We start from the raw sequence: 18,965 nt of genomic DNA, 5'->3' as shown, positions 1-18,965 counted from the left end.
ACATCTTTCAGTTCTTCCTCATTTCTACTGCTTTTTGTGCTCTCTCCTCAAAACAATGAAATGACCAGAAAATTCTTGTGTCGTCGGCATACATCAGGACCTGACACAACTGCACCTCCTTCCCGATATGGTTGATGTAAGCCAGAAACAGAGTTGGGCCCACAGATTGATCCCTGTGGCTAGCTCAGGACCGCCTCGCTTCAGGTAAAGACGATAGCTGGGACGAGGTCAGGCCCAGGTTGCTTTGGTGATGTCCAGTTTAAGGAGTTTGGTTCCAACCATTTTGGATAGAAGCTGACGTAGTCAAGGGGGAGTGCGGGGATGCAGGATCATCATCAGTTTGGAAGATGCCGATCAGGTTCGCTCGACACCGATTTAGAGGAAAACAGCGAGTTTAAAAAAGGAGCCAACAACAACAACGTCCAACAAGGAGCCATCAAGCAGACCCATCAGCGCTGGTTGCATAGGGTGTAGGCTCCTCCACCATTTGTTCAAAGACCGTTGCAACAGCAAAAACAAAGCCTTCCTCCCTGCGACATTGTTTCCTTTTGTAAGTGGGAGCCATCCTTCAAAATGAACATTGAGGTCACCCAGCACTTGCATTAAGTAAGCGGGTGAATGTCACGAAATCGGTTTGTCTTCAGAAGACAGTAAAACAAAAGCAGGTGTCTGTCGATCTTTACCTTCAACCAGATGTATTCCATTATAATGGATACAAAGCTCAAGAGCTTTGTACGAACAAGCAATTATCATCAAGTGTCATGCCTTTCTTCCCTGAACCTCAATGACTTACACAGAATGAATGTGCAATCATGATTTACAAGTCATGGTTGATAAACTATGGAAACTGGATCCTGGTTTGCAACGTACACCATGATGATTAACCCCTAAGCAATCTAGTCTCCGGTGTGCTATTCCAATAATAATATGGCTATCCCAGTGGGGGTCAACCTATATTCCATGACACTGTAAACATTGCTGGTTATACTACATTATCCACCTTATTCCACCACCACCTTTGGTCCAACCACAGACAGCATCACATGCATTCAGCAAACAGGATTTGATGTCATTCCAGGTAGAATCGGTATCAACATCAGCATCAACCAGTAAGTGTGCAAACGTACAAAAGGACCTAATAGACATCTTGACTGACCTCTCCTACTCCACACGGACTTCAGGCTTATGCAGTTTCCAAATGCGTCTCTTTTGCAGGATGGAACGTGGCTTCTGTGGTTTGCAAAGCCAAGCTCGCACACCAGATTGACCAGAAGCTTAAACCTGCGGCCGCCATGATGACAATCAAAACCTGCTGAAGCTTGTCTAACATGCCCAGTTAGGTCACTTCACTTATACCAATCAGATATTCATTAGTTGGAACATTGATGACATTCATTTGCCGATTAATGACTTATTCAGATTATTGCTTGTCATAGCTAAGTGGGTCATGTAAAAAAAAATGAATACAAAAGCAATACAAGTATTTATAAAAATATTGGTGAATTTGACAAATATAATGTTCAGATTTTGTTTACTGAAAGCCTTGGATTATCACTCCTTTAAGCAAACTTAAAGTAAGCCATATCGATAGACAGGCTTTTTAAGGACAAATCTAAGTAATTGTCTCCATTGCACGGCCCAAGTTTTCTCGGACTGCTAAAAGTAGGTGTTTTCCCCTCCTGTATTATTTTCATCTAAAATCTAAAGCACTGAAATGGGAAGTGCATACTAGGCTGTTAACCTTTTTTTCACCAAACTAGGGAACATAAATAACTGGTTGCACTTGCTTATTTTTAAAAGCAACCTTATGTACTTTTGATAAACAAAACAATTTCCTTACCGATAAAGTTGCCACTGAGGCTGCTCCTGGCACTGACAGCTAACATGGGCGTTATAGCTGGGAAAAGAAAAAAAACAGGCAATTATCCAATTATTAAACCACAATTTTCTGCTATTTATTATCTTTTGGAAGGGGATATGGGGGCACGTGCGCCCCAGTGGATGTTCATGCTCCTTCTTGTGCTCCCCTTCCCCCGGTGCCCCCCCCCCTCCCATTTCAAATATTGAATTGCCCCCAAAAAAATCACATAAGTTGCCTTTAGTGCCCCCCCCCTCCGAAAAGCTTACAAAGTTTTAAAACCCAAGGAACGAGCTAGTAAAAAACAAATTGAATTCTTACCGAATGTGAGAAACCACTACGAAGATGCCACAACCTCATCGTAAAAGACAGTATCATCGCAGAAACTTTGCCATTTCAGTTCTGTGTCAAAGTAGAGTCACTGGAAGCTATGCTAGAAGCCAAAGCTTTGCAGCAACTGTGGGAATGAATGTCAGAGACAATGTTGTAAAGGAAACTGTTTCAGCATATTTTTATATTTTTCTAAAACACTGCTATTAAGTGGCATGCATTGGTGAAGTGTGTTGTTTTGCTTTAACGACTCTCAACGCGTTGCTTTAACGACTCTCATCGTGCCGTTTAAACGAGTCTTACCACGCATCTTAGCGACTCTCACCGCGTTGCTTAACGACTCGCACCGCGTTGCTTTAACGACTCTCAACCCAGCAATGGAACTGATTTTACTCCCCATATGCGTATTAAATTTCAAAAAAAGGAAAACAAACTTAACAAATACGCTCTAGGCAGCTGGTTGAAAATACAATGTTTTCAAAAAGATTCATCAGCTGAATGATCGAGGAACGGCCCGGTTGATGCTGATAGCAAATCCCATCTTCCTCCCCTTGATAACCCTAATTCACGGCGGCAACTTTCTTGGAATACTTTGGAATTTTCCAACAATTTATTAGTATCAACAATTTATTAGTATCGCACAAATCCGGTTCTTCCTTGCTATTTTCTTAGCAAAAAACAAATTCTTTTGAAGAAAACACAAGTCTGTGAAAAACTATATTTACGGCACCTTTGCGTGACTAAAGTGAAGGAGATTTGCGCCGAGTCAACCTCACCCTATTGGCTTTAATCATCTGCGACCAGAGGAGAGACAGGGTCAAGACGTCGGTTCAATTGAAGTGGCTGGCCTGTGCAAGTAACTAGTAAGCCCGTATTAAACACTTGACGTCTCCAAGTAACTCGTGTTGTCTGAAAGCTCTCATCCCAAGATGTACACTTCTTATTCAGATAGTAGAAAAGCATGTTGTGAAAAACCCAGCAGAGCATGGATGTTTGCTACCCAAGAACGCAGTGTACTCACAAACGGCAGCCGGAAGAGGCTTCCCGTACATATGTGTGGGCTGTTGGTGAGTAGAAGTTGCGGTGTGGTTGGTTGAAGCTAATTTTACTTTATTTTGGCACTTTGTTTTTATATGCAAAATGCAAGTTTTATTGTGAGTTTTCTTCTTCTTTTTTTTTTAAGGCAAAGAGACAGGTTTATATTTCATGCCAACAGAGTTTGCTTTAGGTTGTTTTTTTCCATTTACATTTCAAATTTTACCGGACCAAGCAGTCATGAATTATCTATATCCCTATTTTGAGATTCATTTAAAGAATGACCTCCCCTTTGGTGCTGTCCATTAAAAGCGGCCATCTCCCCATCACCCGGTCATTTCACGTAGCTGAGACTTGGTCCTCACACTGTTAAAAAATTGTCATGTTGATGAGGGTCCATATTTCAGGATATGCATGCGAATGCTACCCTGTCAATTCACTGTGTTGTTATTCATCTTCATTGCAATACAACTGCACTGAAGCACAGGGTATGAACTACTGCTACCATACAGAAACAAGCGGGTGAATGTCACGAAATCGGTTTGTCTTCAGCAGACAGTAAAACAAAAGGAGGTGTCCGTCGATCTTTACCTTCAACCAGATGTATTCCATTATAATGGATACAAAGCTCAAGAGCTTTGTACGAACAAGTAATTATCATCAAGTGTCATGCCTTTCTTCCCTGAACCTCAAAGAATTACACAGAATGAATGTGCAATCATGATTTACAAGTCATGGTTGATAAACTATGGAAACTGGATCCTGGTTTGCAACGTACACCATGATGATTAACACCTAAGCAATCTAGTCTCCGGTGTGCTATTCCAATAATAATATGGCTATCCCAGTGGGGGTCAACCTATATTCCATGACACTGTAAACATTGCTGGTTATACTACATTATCCACCTTATTCCACCACCACCTTTGGTCCAACCACAGACAGCATCACATGCATTCAGCAAACAGGATTTGATGTCATTCCAGGTAGAATCGGTATCAACATCAGCATCAACCACTAAGTGTGCAAACGTACAAAAGGACCTAATAGACACCTTGACTGACCTCTCCTATTCCACACGGACTTCAGGCTTATGCAGTTTCCAAATGCGTCTCTTTTGGAGGATGGAACGTGGCTTCTGTGGTTTGCAAAGCCAAGCTCGCACACCAGATTGACCAAAAGCTTAAACCTGCGGCCGCCATGATGACCATCAAAACCTGCTGAAGCTTGTCCAACATGCCCAGTTAGGTCACTTCACTTTACCAATCAGATATTCATTAGTTGGAACATTGATGACATTCATTTGCCGATTAATGACTTATTCAGATTATTGCTTGTCATAGCTAAGTGGGTCATGTAAAAAAAAATGAATACAAAAGCAATACAAGTATTTATAAAAATATTGGTGAATTTGACAAATATAATGTTCAGATTTTGTTTACTGAAAGCCTTGGATTATCACTCCTTTAAACAAACTTAAAGTAAGCCATATCGATAGACAGGCTTTTTAAGGTCAAATCTAAGTAATTGTCTCCATTGCACGGCCCAAGTTTTCTTGGACTGCTAAAGTAGGTGTTTTCCCCTCCTGTATTATTTTCATCTAAAATCTAAAGCACTGAAATAGGAAGTGCATACTAGGCTTTTAACCTTTTTTTCACCAAACTAGGGAACATAAATAACTGGTTGCACTTGCTTATTTTTAAAAGCAACCTTATGTACTTTTGATAAACAAAACAATTTCCTTACCGATAAAGTTGCCACTGAGGCTGCTCCTGGCACTGACAGCTAACATGGGCGTTATAGCTGGGAAAAGAAAAAAAACAGGCAATTATCCAATTATTAAACCACAATTTTCTGCTATTTATTATCTTTTGGAAGGGGATATGGGGGCACGTGCGCCCCAGTGGATGTTCATGCTCCTTCTTGTGCTCCCCTTCCCCCGGTGCCCCCCCCCCCTCCCATTTCAAATATTGAATTGCCCCCCAAAAAATCACATAAGTTGCCTTTAGTGCCCCCCCCTCGGAAAAGCTTACAAAGTTTTAAAACCCAAGGAACGAGCTAGTAAAAAACAAATTGAATTCTTACCGAATGTGAGAAACCACTACGAAGATGCCACAACCTCATCGTAAAAGACAGTATCATCGCAGAAACTTTGCCATTTCAGTTCTGTGTCAAAGTAGAGTCACTGGAAGCTATGCTAGAAGCCAAAGCTTTGCAGCAACTGTGGGAATGAATGTCAGAGACAATGTTGTAAAGGAAACTGTTTCAGCATATTTTTATATTTTTCTAAAACACTGCTATTAAGTGGCATGCATTGGTGAAGTGTGTTGTTTTGCTTTAACGACTCTCAACGCGTTGCTTTAACGACTCTCATCGTGCCGTTTAAACGAGTCTTACCACGCATCTTAGCGACTCTCACCGCGTTGCTTAACGACTCGCACCGCGTTGCTTTAACGACTCTCAACCCAGCAATGGAACTGATTTTACTCCCCATATGCGTATTAAATTTCAAAAAAAGGAAAACAAACTTAACAAATACGCTCTAGGCAGCTGGTTGAAAATACAATGTTTTCAAAAAGATTCATCAGCTGAATGATCGAGGAACGGCCCGGTTGATGCTGATAGCAAATCCCATCTTCCTCCCCTTGATAACCCTAATTCACGGCGGCAACTTTCTTGGAATACTTTGGAATTTTCCAACAATTTATTAGTATCAACAATTTATTAGTATCGCACAAATCCGGTTCTTCCTTGCTATTTTCTTAGCAAAAAAAAAATTCTTTTGAAGAAAACACAAGTCTGTGAAAAACTATATTTACGGCACCTTTGCGTGACTAAAGTGAAGGAGATTTGCGCCGAGTCAACCTCACCCTATTGGTTTTAATCATCTGCAACCAGAGGAGAGACAGGGTCAAGACGTCGGTTCAATTGAAGTGGCTGGCCTGTGCAAGTAACTAGTAAGCCCGTATCAAACACTTGACGTCTCCAAGTAACTCGTGTTGTCTGAAAGCTCTCATCCCAAGATGTACACTTCTTATTCAGATAGTAGAAAAGCATGTTGTGAAAAACCCAGCAGAGCATGGAATGTTTGCTACCCAAGAACGCAGTGTACTCACAAACGGCAGCCGGAAGAGGCTTCCCGTACATATGTGTGGGCTGTTGGTGAGTAGAAGTTGCGGTGTGGTTGGTTGAAGCTAATTTTACTTTATTTTGGCACTTTGTTTTTATATGCACTTTGTTTTTTATCGCTTATTTTCATGCTTTCAACTACATGTACCAGTATCAATATCATTTCAAATAATGTGCAATAGTAATTTTTATTTTCGCTCTCAGAGTGGGCTGGTATAGAGGCAGCATTGGTTGGTCGTGGGAGAGGTCTTTTTGACTAACTTTTTTTTACTAAAGTAGTGTCTCTCTCGTCTGATTGAAGTTGTTTTGGCTAGTTTATTTTGAAAGTGTTCCTTTGGGATGCAGTTTATCAGTTTTAACTATTTTAACTAAGTGATCTTGACACTTGTGCGGACTGGTGTGCTCCGTCCCGGCTTAATTGTCCATGGAATTGATTCCATTCATGGGATGATTGGGTCGGGATGGAGTGCAGTGAGTTTGCGCGGGTGTCGAGACAGCGCTGGTTCGCCTGCGCTTTGGTGCATTTTAGTCTTTTACTTTTCTTAAATGTTTTAAATATATATTGAATGTTATCTCTTCATTTTTTTTTTAAATATTGTAATAATTGTTGCAATTCAGTTTTTTTGCTGTGATGACAATTTTTAATAAACCTTTTATGAAATGAAATGAAATGAAATGAAATATGCAAAATGCAAGTTTTATTGTGAGTTTTCTTCTTCTTTTTTTTAAGGCAAAGAGACAGGTTTATATTTCATGCCAACAGAGTTTGCTTTAGGTTGTTTTTTCCATTTACAATTCAAATTTTACCGGACCAAGCAGACATGAATTATCTATATCCCTATTTTGAGATTCATTTAGAGAATGACCTCCCCTTTGGTGCTGTCTATTAAAAGCGGCCATCTCCCCATCACCCGGTCATTTCACGTAGCTGAGACTTGGTCCTCACACTGTTAAAAAATTGTCATGTTGATGAGGGTCCATATTTCAGGATATGCATGCGAATGCTACCCTGTCAATTCACTGTGTTGTTATTCATCTTCATTGCAATACAACTGCACTGAAGCACAGGGTATGAACTACTGCTACCATACAGAAACAAATTACAACAATTTGTTTGAATAATTTTAACAGATGGAGAAAGCCGAAATTTCGTTTACATATTCCTCGAGTCCAGAATTACAAAGATGTTTGGTTTAGAATAACTAAAGAGTAAATTTGCCTATTGGCGATGTGTTTACAGGAAATAAATCGCAGATCCAGGCTTTCGTCGTAAACATCTTTCAGTTCTTCCTCATTTCTACTGCTTTTTGTGCTCTCTCCTCAAAACAATGAAATGACCAGAAAATTCTTGTGTCGTCGGCATACATCAGGACCTGACACAACTGCACCTCCTTCCCGATATGGTTGATGTAAGCCAGAAACAGAGTTGGGCCCACAGATTGATCCCTGTGGCTAGCTCAGGACCGCATCGCTTCAGGTAAAGACGATAGCTGGGACGAGGTCAGGCCCAGGTTGCTTTGGTGATGTCCAGTTTAAGGATTTTGGTTCCAACCATTTTGGATAGAAGCTGACGTAGTCAAGGGGGAGTGCGGGGATGCAGGATCATCATCAGTTTGGAAGATGCCGATCAGGTTCGCTCGACACCGATTTAGAGGAAAACAGCGAGTTTAAAAAAGGAGCCAACAACAACAACGTCCAACAAGGAGCCATCAAGCAGACCCATCAGCGCTGGTTGCATAGGGTGTAGGCTCCTCCACCATTTGTTCAAAGACCGTTGCAACAGCAAAAACAAAGCCTTCCTCCCTGCGACATTGTTTCCTTTTGTGTGTGGGAGCCATCCTTCAAAATGCACATTGAGGTCACCCAGCACTTGCATTAAGTAAGCGGGTGAATGTCACGAAATCGGTTTGTCTTCAGAAGACAGTAAAACAAAAGCAGGTGTCTGTCGATCTTTACCTTCAACCAGATGTATTCCATTATAATGGATACAAAGCTCAAGAGCTTTGTACGAACAAGCAATTATATCATCAAGTGTCATGCCTTTCTTCCCTTGAACCTCAAAGACTTACACAGAATGAATGTGCAATCATGATTTACAAGTCATGGTTGATAAACTATGGAAACTGGATCCTGGTTTGCAACGTACACCATGATGATTAACCCCTAAGCAATCTAGTCTCCGGTGTGCTATTCCAATAATAATATGGCTATCCCAGTGGGGGTCAACCTATATTCCATGACACTGTAAACATTGCTGGTTATACTACATTATCCACCTTATTCCACCACCACCTTTGGTCCAACCACAGACAGCATCACATGCATTCAGCAAACAGGATTTGATGTCATTCCAGGTAGAATCGGTATCAACATCAGCATCAACCAGTAAGTGTGCAAACGTACAAAAGGACCTAATAGACATCTTGACTGACCTCTCCTACTCCACACGGACTTCAGGCTTATGCAGTTTCCAAATGCGTCTCTTTTGCAGGATGGAACGTGGCTTCTGTGGTTTGCAAAGCCAAGCTCGCACACCAGATTGACCAGAAGCTTAAACCTGCGGCCGCCATGATGACAATCAAAACCTGCTGAAGCTTGTCTAACATGCCCAGTTAGGTCACTTCACTTATACCAATCAGATATTCATTAGTTGGAACATTGATGACATTCATTTGCCGATTAATGACTTATTCAGATTATTGCTTGTCATAGCTAAGTGGGTCATGTAAAAAAAAATGAATACAAAAGCAATACAAGTATTTATAAAAATATTGGTGAATTTGACAAATATAATGTTCAGATTTTGTTTACTGAAAGCCTTGGATTATCACTCCTTTAAGCAAACTTAAAGTAAGCCATATCGATAGACAGGCTTTTTAAGGTCAAATCTAAGTAATTGTCTCCATTGCACGGCCCAAGTTTTCTTGGACTGCTAAAGTTGGTGTTTTCCCCTCCTGTATTATTTTCATCTAAAATCTAAAGCACTGAAATAGGAAGTGCATACTAGGCTTTTAACCTTTTTTTCACCAAACTAGGGAACATAAATAACTGGTTGCACTTGCTTATTTTTAAAAGCAACCTTATGTACTTTTGATAAACAAAACAATTTCCTTACCGATAAAGTTGCCACTGAGGCTGCTCCTGGCACTGACAGCTAACATGGGCGTTATAGCTGGGAAAAGAAAAAAAACAGGCAATTATCCAATTATTAAACCACAATTTTCTGCTATTTATTATCTTTTGGAAGGGGATATGGGGGCACGTGCGCCCCAGTGGATGTTCATGCTCCTTCTTGTGCTCCCCTTCCCCGGTGCCCCCCCCCTCCCATTTCAAATATTGAATTGCCCCCCAAAAAATCACATAAGTTGCCTTTAGTGCCCCCCCCTCCGAAAAGCTTACAAAGTTTTAAAACCCAAGGAACGAGCTAGTAAAAAACAAATTGAATTCTTACCGAATGTGAGAAACCACTACGAAGATGCCACAACCTCATCGTAAAAGACAGTATCATCGCAGAAACTTTGCCATTTCAGTTCTGTGTCAAAGTAGAGTCACTGGAAGCTATGCTAGAAGCCAAAGCTTTGCAGCAACTGTGGGAATGAATGTCAGAGACAATGTTGTAAAGGAAACTGTTTCAGCATATTTTCATATTTTTCTAAAACACTGCTATTAAGTGGCATGCATTGGTGAAGTGTGTTGTTTTGCTTTAACGACTCTCAACGCGTTGCTTTAACGACTCTCATCGTGCCGTTTAAACGAGTCTTACCACGCATCTTAGCGACTCTCACCGCGTTGCTTAAAGACTCGCACCGCGTTGCTTTAACGACTCTCAACCCAGCAATGGAACTGATTTTACTCCCCATATGCGTATTAAATTTCAAAAAAAGGAAACAAACTTAACAAATACGCTGTAGGCAGCTGGTTGAAAATACAATGTTTTCAAAAAGATTCATCAGCTGAATGATCGAGGAACGGCCCGGTTGATGCTGATAGCAAATCCCATCTTCCTCCCCTTGATAACCCTAATTCACGGCGGCAACTTTCTTGGAATACTTTGGAATTTTCCAACAATTTATTAGTATCAACAATTTATTAGTATCGCACAAATCCGGTTCTTCCTTGCTATTTTCTTAGCAAAAAAAAAAATTCTTTTGAAGAAAACACAAGTCTGTGAAAAACTATATTTACGGCACCTTTGCGTGACTAAAGTGAAGGAGATTTGCGCCGAGTCAACCTCACCCTATTGGTTTTAATCATCTGCAACCAGAGGAGAGACAGGGTCAAGACGTCGGTTCAATTGAAGTGGCTGGCCTGTGCAAGTTACTAGTAAGCCCGTATCAAACACTTGACGTCTCCAAGTAACTCGTGTTGTCTGAAAGCTCTCATCCCAAGATGTACACTTCTTATTCAGATAGTAGAAAAGCATGTTGTGAAAAACCCAGCAGAGCATGGATGTTTGCTACCCAAGAACGCAGTGTACTCACAAACGGCAGCCGGAAGAGGCTTCCCGTACATATGTGTGGGCTGTTGGTGAGTAGAAGTTGCGGTGTGGTTGGTTGAAGCTAATTTTACTTTATTTTGGCACTTTGTTTTTATATGCAAAATGCAAGTTTTATTGTGAGTTTTCTTCTTCTTTTTTTTAAGGCAAAGAGACAGGTTTATATTTCATGCCAACAGAGTTTGCTTTAGGTTGTTTTTTCCATTTACAATTCAAATTTTACCGGACCAAGCAGACATGAATTATCTATATCCCTATTTTGAGATTCATTTAGAGAATGACCTCCCCTTTGGTGCTGTCTATTAAAAGCGGCCATCTCCCCATCACCCGGTCATTTCACGTAGCTGAGACTTGGTCCTCACACTGTTAAAAAATTGTCATGTTGATGAGGGTCCATATTTCAGGATATGCATGCGAATGCTACCCTGTCAATTCACTGTGTTGTTATTCATCTTCATTGCAATACAACTGCACTGAAGCACAGGGTATGAACTACTGCTACCATACAGAAACAAGCGGGTGAATGTCACGAAATCGGTTTGTCTTCAGCAGACAGTAAAACAAAAGGAGGTGTCCGTCGATCTTTACCTTCAACCAGATGTATTCCATTATAATGGATACAAAGCTCAAGAGCTTTGTACGAACAAGTAATTATCATCAAGTGTCATGCCTTTCTTCCCTGAACCTCAAAGAATTACACAGAATGAATGTGCAATCATGATTTACAAGTCATGGTTGATAAACTATGGAAACTGGATCCTGGTTTGCAACGTACACCATGATGATTAACACCTAAGCAATCTAGTCTCCGGTGTGCTATTCCAATAATAATATGGCTATCCCAGTGGGGGTCAACCTATATTCCATGACACTGTAAACATTGCTGGTTATACTACATTATCCACCTTATTCCACCACCACCTTTGGTCCAACCACAGACAGCATCACATGCATTCAGCAAACAGGATTTGATGTCATTCCAGGTAGAATCGGTATCAACATCAGCATCAACCACTAAGTGTGCAAACGTACAAAAGGACCTAATAGACACCTTGACTGACCTCTCCTATTCCACACGGACTTCAGGCTTATGCAGTTTCCAAATGCGTCTCTTTTGGAGGATGGAACGTGGCTTCTGTGGTTTGCAAAGCCAAGCTCGCACACCAGATTGACCAAAAGCTTAAACCTGCGGCCGCCATGATGACCATCAAAACCTGCTGAAGCTTGTCCAACATGCCCAGTTAGGTCACTTCACTTTACCAATCAGATATTCATTAGTTGGAACATTGATGACATTCATTTGCCGATTAATGACTTATTCAGATTATTGCTTGTCATAGCTAAGTGGGTCATGTAAAAAAAAATGAATACAAAAGCAATACAAGTATTTATAAAAATATTGGTGAATTTGACAAATATAATGTTCAGATTTTGTTTACTGAAAGCCTTGGATTATCACTCCTTTAAACAAACTTAAAGTAAGCCATATCGATAGACAGGCTTTTTAAGGTCAAATCTAAGTAATTGTCTCCATTGCACGGCCCAAGTTTTCTTGGACTGCTAAAGTAGGTGTTTTCCCCTCCTGTATTATTTTCATCTAAAATCTAAAGCACTGAAATAGGAAGTGCATACTAGGCTTTTAACCTTTTTTTCACCAAACTAGGGAACATAAATAACTGGTTGCACTTGCTTATTTTTAAAAGCAACCTTATGTACTTTTGATAAACAAAACAATTTCCTTACCGATAAAGTTGCCACTGAGGCTGCTCCTGGCACTGACAGCTAACATGGGCGTTATAGCTGGGAAAAGAAAAAAAAACAGGCAATTATCCAATTATTAAACCACAATTTTCTGCTATTTATTATCTTTTGGAAGGGGATATGGGGGCACGTGCGCCCCAGTGGATGTTCATGCTCCTTCTTGTGCTCCCCTTCCCCCGGTGCCCCCCCCCCCCTCCCATTTCAAATATTGAATTGCCCCCCAAAAAATCACATAAGTTGCCTTTAGTGCCCCCCCCCTCCGAAAAGCTTACAAAGTTTTAAAACCCAAGGAACGAGCTAGTAAAAAACAAATTGAATTCTTACCGAATGTGAGAAACCACTACGAAGATGCCACAACCTCATCGTAAAAGACAGTATCATCGCAGAAACTTTGCCATTTCAGTTCTGTGTCAAAGTAGAGTCACTGGAAGCTATGCTAGAAGCCAAAGCTTTGCAGCAACTGTGGGAATGAATGTCAGAGACAATGTTGTAAAGGAAACTGTTTCAGCATATTTTCATATTTTTCTAAAACACTGCTATTAAGTGGCATGCATTGGTGAAGTGTGTTGTTTTGCTTTAACGACTCTCAACGCGTTGCTTTAACGACTCTCATCGTGCCGTTTAAACGAGTCTTACCACGCATCTTAGCGACTCTCACCGCGTTGCTTAAAGACTCGCACCGCGTTGCTTTAACGACTCTCAACCCAGCAATGGAACTGATTTTACTCCCCATATGCGTATTAAATTTCAAAAAAAGGAAACAAACTTAACAAATACGCTCTAGGCAGCTGGTTGAAAATACAATGTTTTCAAAAAGATTCATCAGCTGAATGATCGAGGAACGGCCCGGTTGATGCTGATAGCAAATCCCATCTTCCTCCCCTTGATAACCCTAATTCACGGCGGCAACTTTCTTGGAATACTTTGGAATTTTCCAACAATTTATTAGTATCAACAATTTATTAGTATCGCACAAATCCGGTTCTTCCTTGCTATTTTCTTAGCAAAAAAAAAAATTCTTTTGAAGAAAACACAAGTCTGTGAAAAACTATATTTACGGCACCTTTGCGTGACTAAAGTGAAGGAGATTTGCGCCGAGTCAACCTCACCCTATTGGTTTTAATCATCTGCAACCAGAGGAGAGACAGGGTCAAGACGTCGGTTCAATTGAAGTGGCTGGCCTGTGCAAGTTACTAGTAAGCCCGTATCAAACACTTGACGTCTCCAAGTAACTCGTGTTGTCTGAAAGCTCTCATCCCAAGATGTACACTTCTTATTCAGATAGTAGAAAAGCATGTTGTGAAAAACCCAGCAGAGCATGGATGTTTGCTACCCAAGAACGCAGTGTACTCACAAACGGCAGCCGGAAGAGGCTTCCCGTACATATGTGTGGGCTGTTGGTGAGTAGAAGTTGCGGTGTGGTTGGTTGAAGCTAATTTTACTTTATTTTGGCACTTTGTTTTTATATGCAAAATGCAAGTTTTATTGTGAGTTTTCTTCTTCTTTTTTTTAAGGCAAAGAGACAGGTTTATATTTCATGCCAACAGAGTTTGCTTTAGGTTGTTTTTTCCATTTACAATTCAAATTTTACCGGACCAAGCAGACATGAATTATCTATATCCCTATTTTGAGATTCATTTAGAGAATGACCTCCCCTTTGGTGCTGTCTATTAAAAGCGGCCATCTCCCCATCACCCGGTCATTTCACGTAGCTGAGACTTGGTCCTCACACTGTTAAAAAATTGTCATGTTGATGAGGGTCCATATTTCAGGATATGCATGCGAATGCTACCCTGTCAATTCACTGTGTTGTTATTCATCTTCATTGCAATACAACTGCACTGAAGCACAGGGTATGAACTACTGCTACCATACAGAAACAAGCGGGTGAATGTCACGAAATCGGTTTGTCTTCAGCAGACAGTAAAACAAAAGGAGGTGTCCGTCGATCTTTACCTTCAACCAGATGTATTCCATTATAATGGATACAAAGCTCAAGAGCTTTGTACGAACAAGTAATTATCATCAAGTGTCATGCCTTTCTTCCCTGAACCTCAAAGAATTACACAGAATGAATGTGCAATCATGATTTACAAGTCATGGTTGATAAACTATGGAAACTGGATCCTGGTTTGCAACGTACACCATGATGATTAACACCTAAGCAATCTAGTCTCCGGTGTGCTATTCCAATAATAATATGGCTATCCCAGTGGGGGTCAACCTATATTCCATGACACTGTAAACATTGCTGGTTATACTACATTATCCACCTTATTCCACCACCACCTTTGGTCCAACCACAGACAGCATCACATGCATTCAGCAAACAGGATTTGATGTCATTCCAGGTAGAATCGGTATCAACATCAGCATCAACCACTAAGTGTGCAAACGTACAAAAGGACCTAATAGACACCTTGACTGACCTCTCCTATTCCACACGGACTTCAGGCTTATGCAGTTTCCAAATGCGTCTCTTTTGGAGGATGGAACGTGGCTTCTGTGGTTTGCAAAGCCAAGCTCGCACACCAGATTGACCAAAAGCTTAAACCTGCGGCCGCCATGATGACCATCAAAACCTGCTGAAGCTTGTCCAACATGCCCAGTTAGGTCACTTCACTTTACCAATCAGATATTCATTAGTTGGAACATTGATGACATTCATTTGCCGATTAATGACTTATTCAGATTATTGCTTGTCATAGCTAAGTGGGTCATGTAAAAAAAAATGAATACAAAAGCAATACAAGTATTTATAAAAATATTGGTGAATTTGACAAATATAATGTTCAGATTTTGTTTACTGAAAGCCTTGGATTATCACTCCTTTAAACAAACTTAAAGTAAGCCATATCGATAGACAGGCTTTTTAAGGTCAAATCTAAGTAATTGTCTCCATTGCACGGCCCAAGTTTTCTTGGACTGCTAAAGTAGGTGTTTTCCCCTCCTGTATTATTTTCATCTAAAATCTAAAGCACTGAAATAGGAAGTGCATACTAGGCTTTTAACCTTTTTTTCACCAAACTAGGGAACATAAATAACTGGTTGCACTTGCTTATTTTTAAAAGCAACCTTATGTACTTTTGATAAACAAAACAATTTCCTTACCGATAAAGTTGCCACTGAGGCTGCTCCTGGCACTGACAGCTAACATGGGCGTTATAGCTGGGAAAAGAAAAAAAAACAGGCAATTATCCAATTATTAAACCACAATTTTCTGCTATTTATTATCTTTTGGAAGGGGATATGGGGGCACGTGCGCCCCAGTGGATGTTCATGCTCCTTCTTGTGCTCCCCTTCCCCCGGTGCCCCCCCCTCCCATTTCAAATATTGAATTGCCCCCAAAAAATCACATAAGTTGCCTTTAGTGCCCCCCCCCCTCCGAAAAGCTTACAAAGTTTTAAAACCCAAGGAACGAGCTAGTAAAAAACAAATTGAATTCTTACCGAATGTGAGAAACCACTACGAAGATGCCACAACCTCATCGTAAAAGACAGTATCATCGCAGAAACTTTGCCATTTCAGTTCTGTGTCAAAGTAGAGTCACTGGAAGCTATGCTAGAAGCCAAAGCTTTGCAGCAACTGTGGGAATGAATGTCAGAGACAATGTTGTAAAGGAAACTGTTTCAGCATATTTTCATATTTTTCTAAAACACTGCTATTAAGTGGCATGCATTGGTGAAGTGTGTTGTTTTGCTTTAACGACTCTCAACGCGTTGCTTTAACGACTCTCATCGTGCCGTTTAAACGAGTCTTACCACGCATCTTAGCGACTCTCACCGCGTTGCTTAACGACTCGCACCGCGTTGCTTTAACGACTCTCAACCCAGCAATGGAACTGATTTTACTCCCCATATGCGTATTAAATTTCAAAAAAAGGAAAACAAACTTAACAAATACGCTCTAGGCAGCTGGTTGAAAATACAATGTTTTCAAAAAGATTCATCAGCTGAATGATCGAGGAACGGCCCGGTTGATGCTGATAGCAAATCCCATCTTCCTCCCCTTGATAACCCTAATTCACGGCGGCAACTTTCTTGGAATACTTTGGAATTTTCTAACAATTTATTAGTATCAACAATTTATTAGTATCGCACAAATCCGGTTCTTCCTTGCTATTTTCTTAGCAAAAAACAAATTCTTTTGAAGAAAACACAAGTCTGTGAAAAACTATATTTACGGCACCTTTGCGTGACTAAAGTGAAGGAGATTTGCGCCGAGTCAACCTCACCCTATTGGCTTTAATCATCTGCGACCAGAGGAGAGACAGGGTCAAGACGTCGGTTCAATTGAAGTGGCTGGCCTGTGCAAGTAACTAGTAAGCCCGTATTAAACACTTGACGTCTCCAAGTAACTCGTGTTGTCTGAAAGCTCTCATCCCAAGATGTACACTTCTTATTCAGATAGTAGAAAAGCATGTTGTGAAAAACCCAGCAGAGCATGGATGTTTGCTACCCAAGAACGCAGTGTACTCACAAACGGCAGCCGGAAGAGTACATATGTGTGGGCTGTTGGTGAGTAGAAGTTGCGGTGTGGTTGGTTGAAGCTAATTTTACTTTATTTTGGCACTTTGTTTTTATATGCAAAATGCAAGTTTTATTGTGAGTTTTCTTCTTCTTTTTTTTTAAGGCAAAGAGACAGGTTTATATTTCATGCCAACAGAGTTTGCTTTAGGTTGTTTTTTCCATTTACATTTCAAATTTTACCGGACCAAGCAGTCATGAATTATCTATATCCCTATTTTGAGATTCATTTAAAGAATGACCTCCCCTTTGGTGCTGTCCATTAAAAGCGGCCATCTCCCCATCACCCGGTCATTTCACGTAGCTGAGACTTGGTCCTCACACTGTTAAAAAATTGTCATGTTGATGAGGGTCCATATTTCAGGATATGCATGCGAATGCTACCCTGTCAATTCACTGTGTTGTTATTCATCTTCATTGCAATACAACTGCACTGAAGCACAGGGTATGAACTACTGCTACCATACAGAAACAAGCGGGTGAATGTCACGAAATCGGTTTGTCTTCAGCAGACAGTAAAACAAAAGGAGGTGTCCGTCGATCTTTACCTTCAACCAGATGTATTCCATTATAATGGATACAAAGCTCAAGAGCTTTGTACGAACAAGTAATTATCATCAAGTGTCATGCCTTTCTTCCCTGAACCTCAAAGAATTACACAGAATGAATGTGCAATCATGATTTACAAGTCATGGTTGATAAACTATGGAAACTGGATCCTGGTTTGCAACGTACACCATGATGATTAACACCTAAGCAATCTAGTCTCCGGTGTGCTATTCCAATAATAATATGGCTATCCCAGTGGGGGTCAACCTATATTCCATGACACTGTAAACATTGCTGGTTATACTACATTATCCACCTTATTCCACCACCACCTTTGGTCCAACCACAGACAGCATCACATGCATTCAGCAAACAGGATTTGATGTCATTCCAGGTAGAATCGGTATCAACATCAGCATCAACCACTAAGTGTGCAAACGTACAAAAGGACCTAATAGACACCTTGACTGACCTCTCCTATTCCACACGGACTTCAGGCTTATGCAGTTTCCAAATGCGTCTCTTTTGGAGGATGGAACGTGGCTTCTGTGGTTTGCAAAGCCAAGCTCGCACACCAGATTGACCAAAAGCTTAAACCTGCGGCCGCCATGATGACCATCAAAACCTGCTGAAGCTTGTCCAACATGCCCAGTTAGGTCACTTCACTTTACCAATCAGATATTCATTAGTTGGAACATTGATGACATTCATTTGCCGATTAATGACTTATTCAGATTATTGCTTGTCATAGCTAAGTGGGTCATGTAAAAAAAAATGAATACAAAAGCAATACAAGTATTTATAAAAATATTGGTGAATTTGACAAATATAATGTTCAGATTTTGTTTACTGAAAGCCTTGGATTATCACTCCTTTAAACAAACTTAAAGTAAGCCATATCGATAGACAGGCTTTTTAAGGTCAAATCTAAGTAATTGTCTCCATTGCACGGCCCAAGTTTTCTTGGACTGCTAAAGTAGGTGTTTTCCCCTCCTGTATTATTTTCATCTAAAATCTAAAGCACTGAAATAGGAAGTGCATACTAGGCTTTTAACCTTTTTTTCACCAAACTAGGGAACATAAATAACTGGTTGCACTTGCTTATTTTTAAAAGCAACCTTATGTACTTTTGATAAACAAAACAATTTCCTTACCGATAAAGTTGCCACTGAGGCTGCTCCTGGCACTGACAGCTAACATGGGCGTTATAGCTGGGAAAAGAAAAAAAACAGGCAATTATCCAATTATTGAACCACAATTTTCTGCTATTTATTATCTTTTG

The 18,965-nt window shown here is 40.5% G+C and overlaps 1 long non-coding RNA gene across 2 annotated transcripts in view; it reads right to left on the bottom strand.

Moving 5' to 3' along the window:
• LOC119722964 overlaps window positions 1–18,965 on the bottom strand; it is a 36,009-nt gene that overhangs the window by 2,758 nt on the left and 14,286 nt on the right. For both annotated transcript variants that reach the window (XR_005270504.1, XR_005270503.1), the window contains 11 exons: window positions 18,838–18,894; window positions 16,058–16,193; window positions 15,720–15,776; window positions 12,933–13,068; window positions 12,591–12,647; window positions 9,804–9,939; window positions 9,468–9,524; window positions 5,309–5,444; window positions 4,970–5,026; window positions 2,180–2,315; window positions 1,841–1,897 (listed from right to left, as the gene is read on the bottom strand). This is a non-coding gene — a long non-coding RNA (uncharacterized LOC119722964). The remainder of the gene's footprint in view (window positions 1–1,840; window positions 1,898–2,179; window positions 2,316–4,969; window positions 5,027–5,308; window positions 5,445–9,467; window positions 9,525–9,803; window positions 9,940–12,590; window positions 12,648–12,932; window positions 13,069–15,719; window positions 15,777–16,057; window positions 16,194–18,837; window positions 18,895–18,965) is intronic.

Source organism: Patiria miniata, unplaced genomic scaffold (assembly GCF_015706575.1).
Source record: "Patiria miniata isolate m_02_andy unplaced genomic scaffold, ASM1570657v1 HiC_scaffold_16, whole genome shotgun sequence".
NCBI lineage: Eukaryota > Metazoa > Echinodermata > Asteroidea > Valvatida > Asterinidae > Patiria > Patiria miniata.
This window is presented reverse-complemented; position numbering and strand designations above follow the sequence as displayed.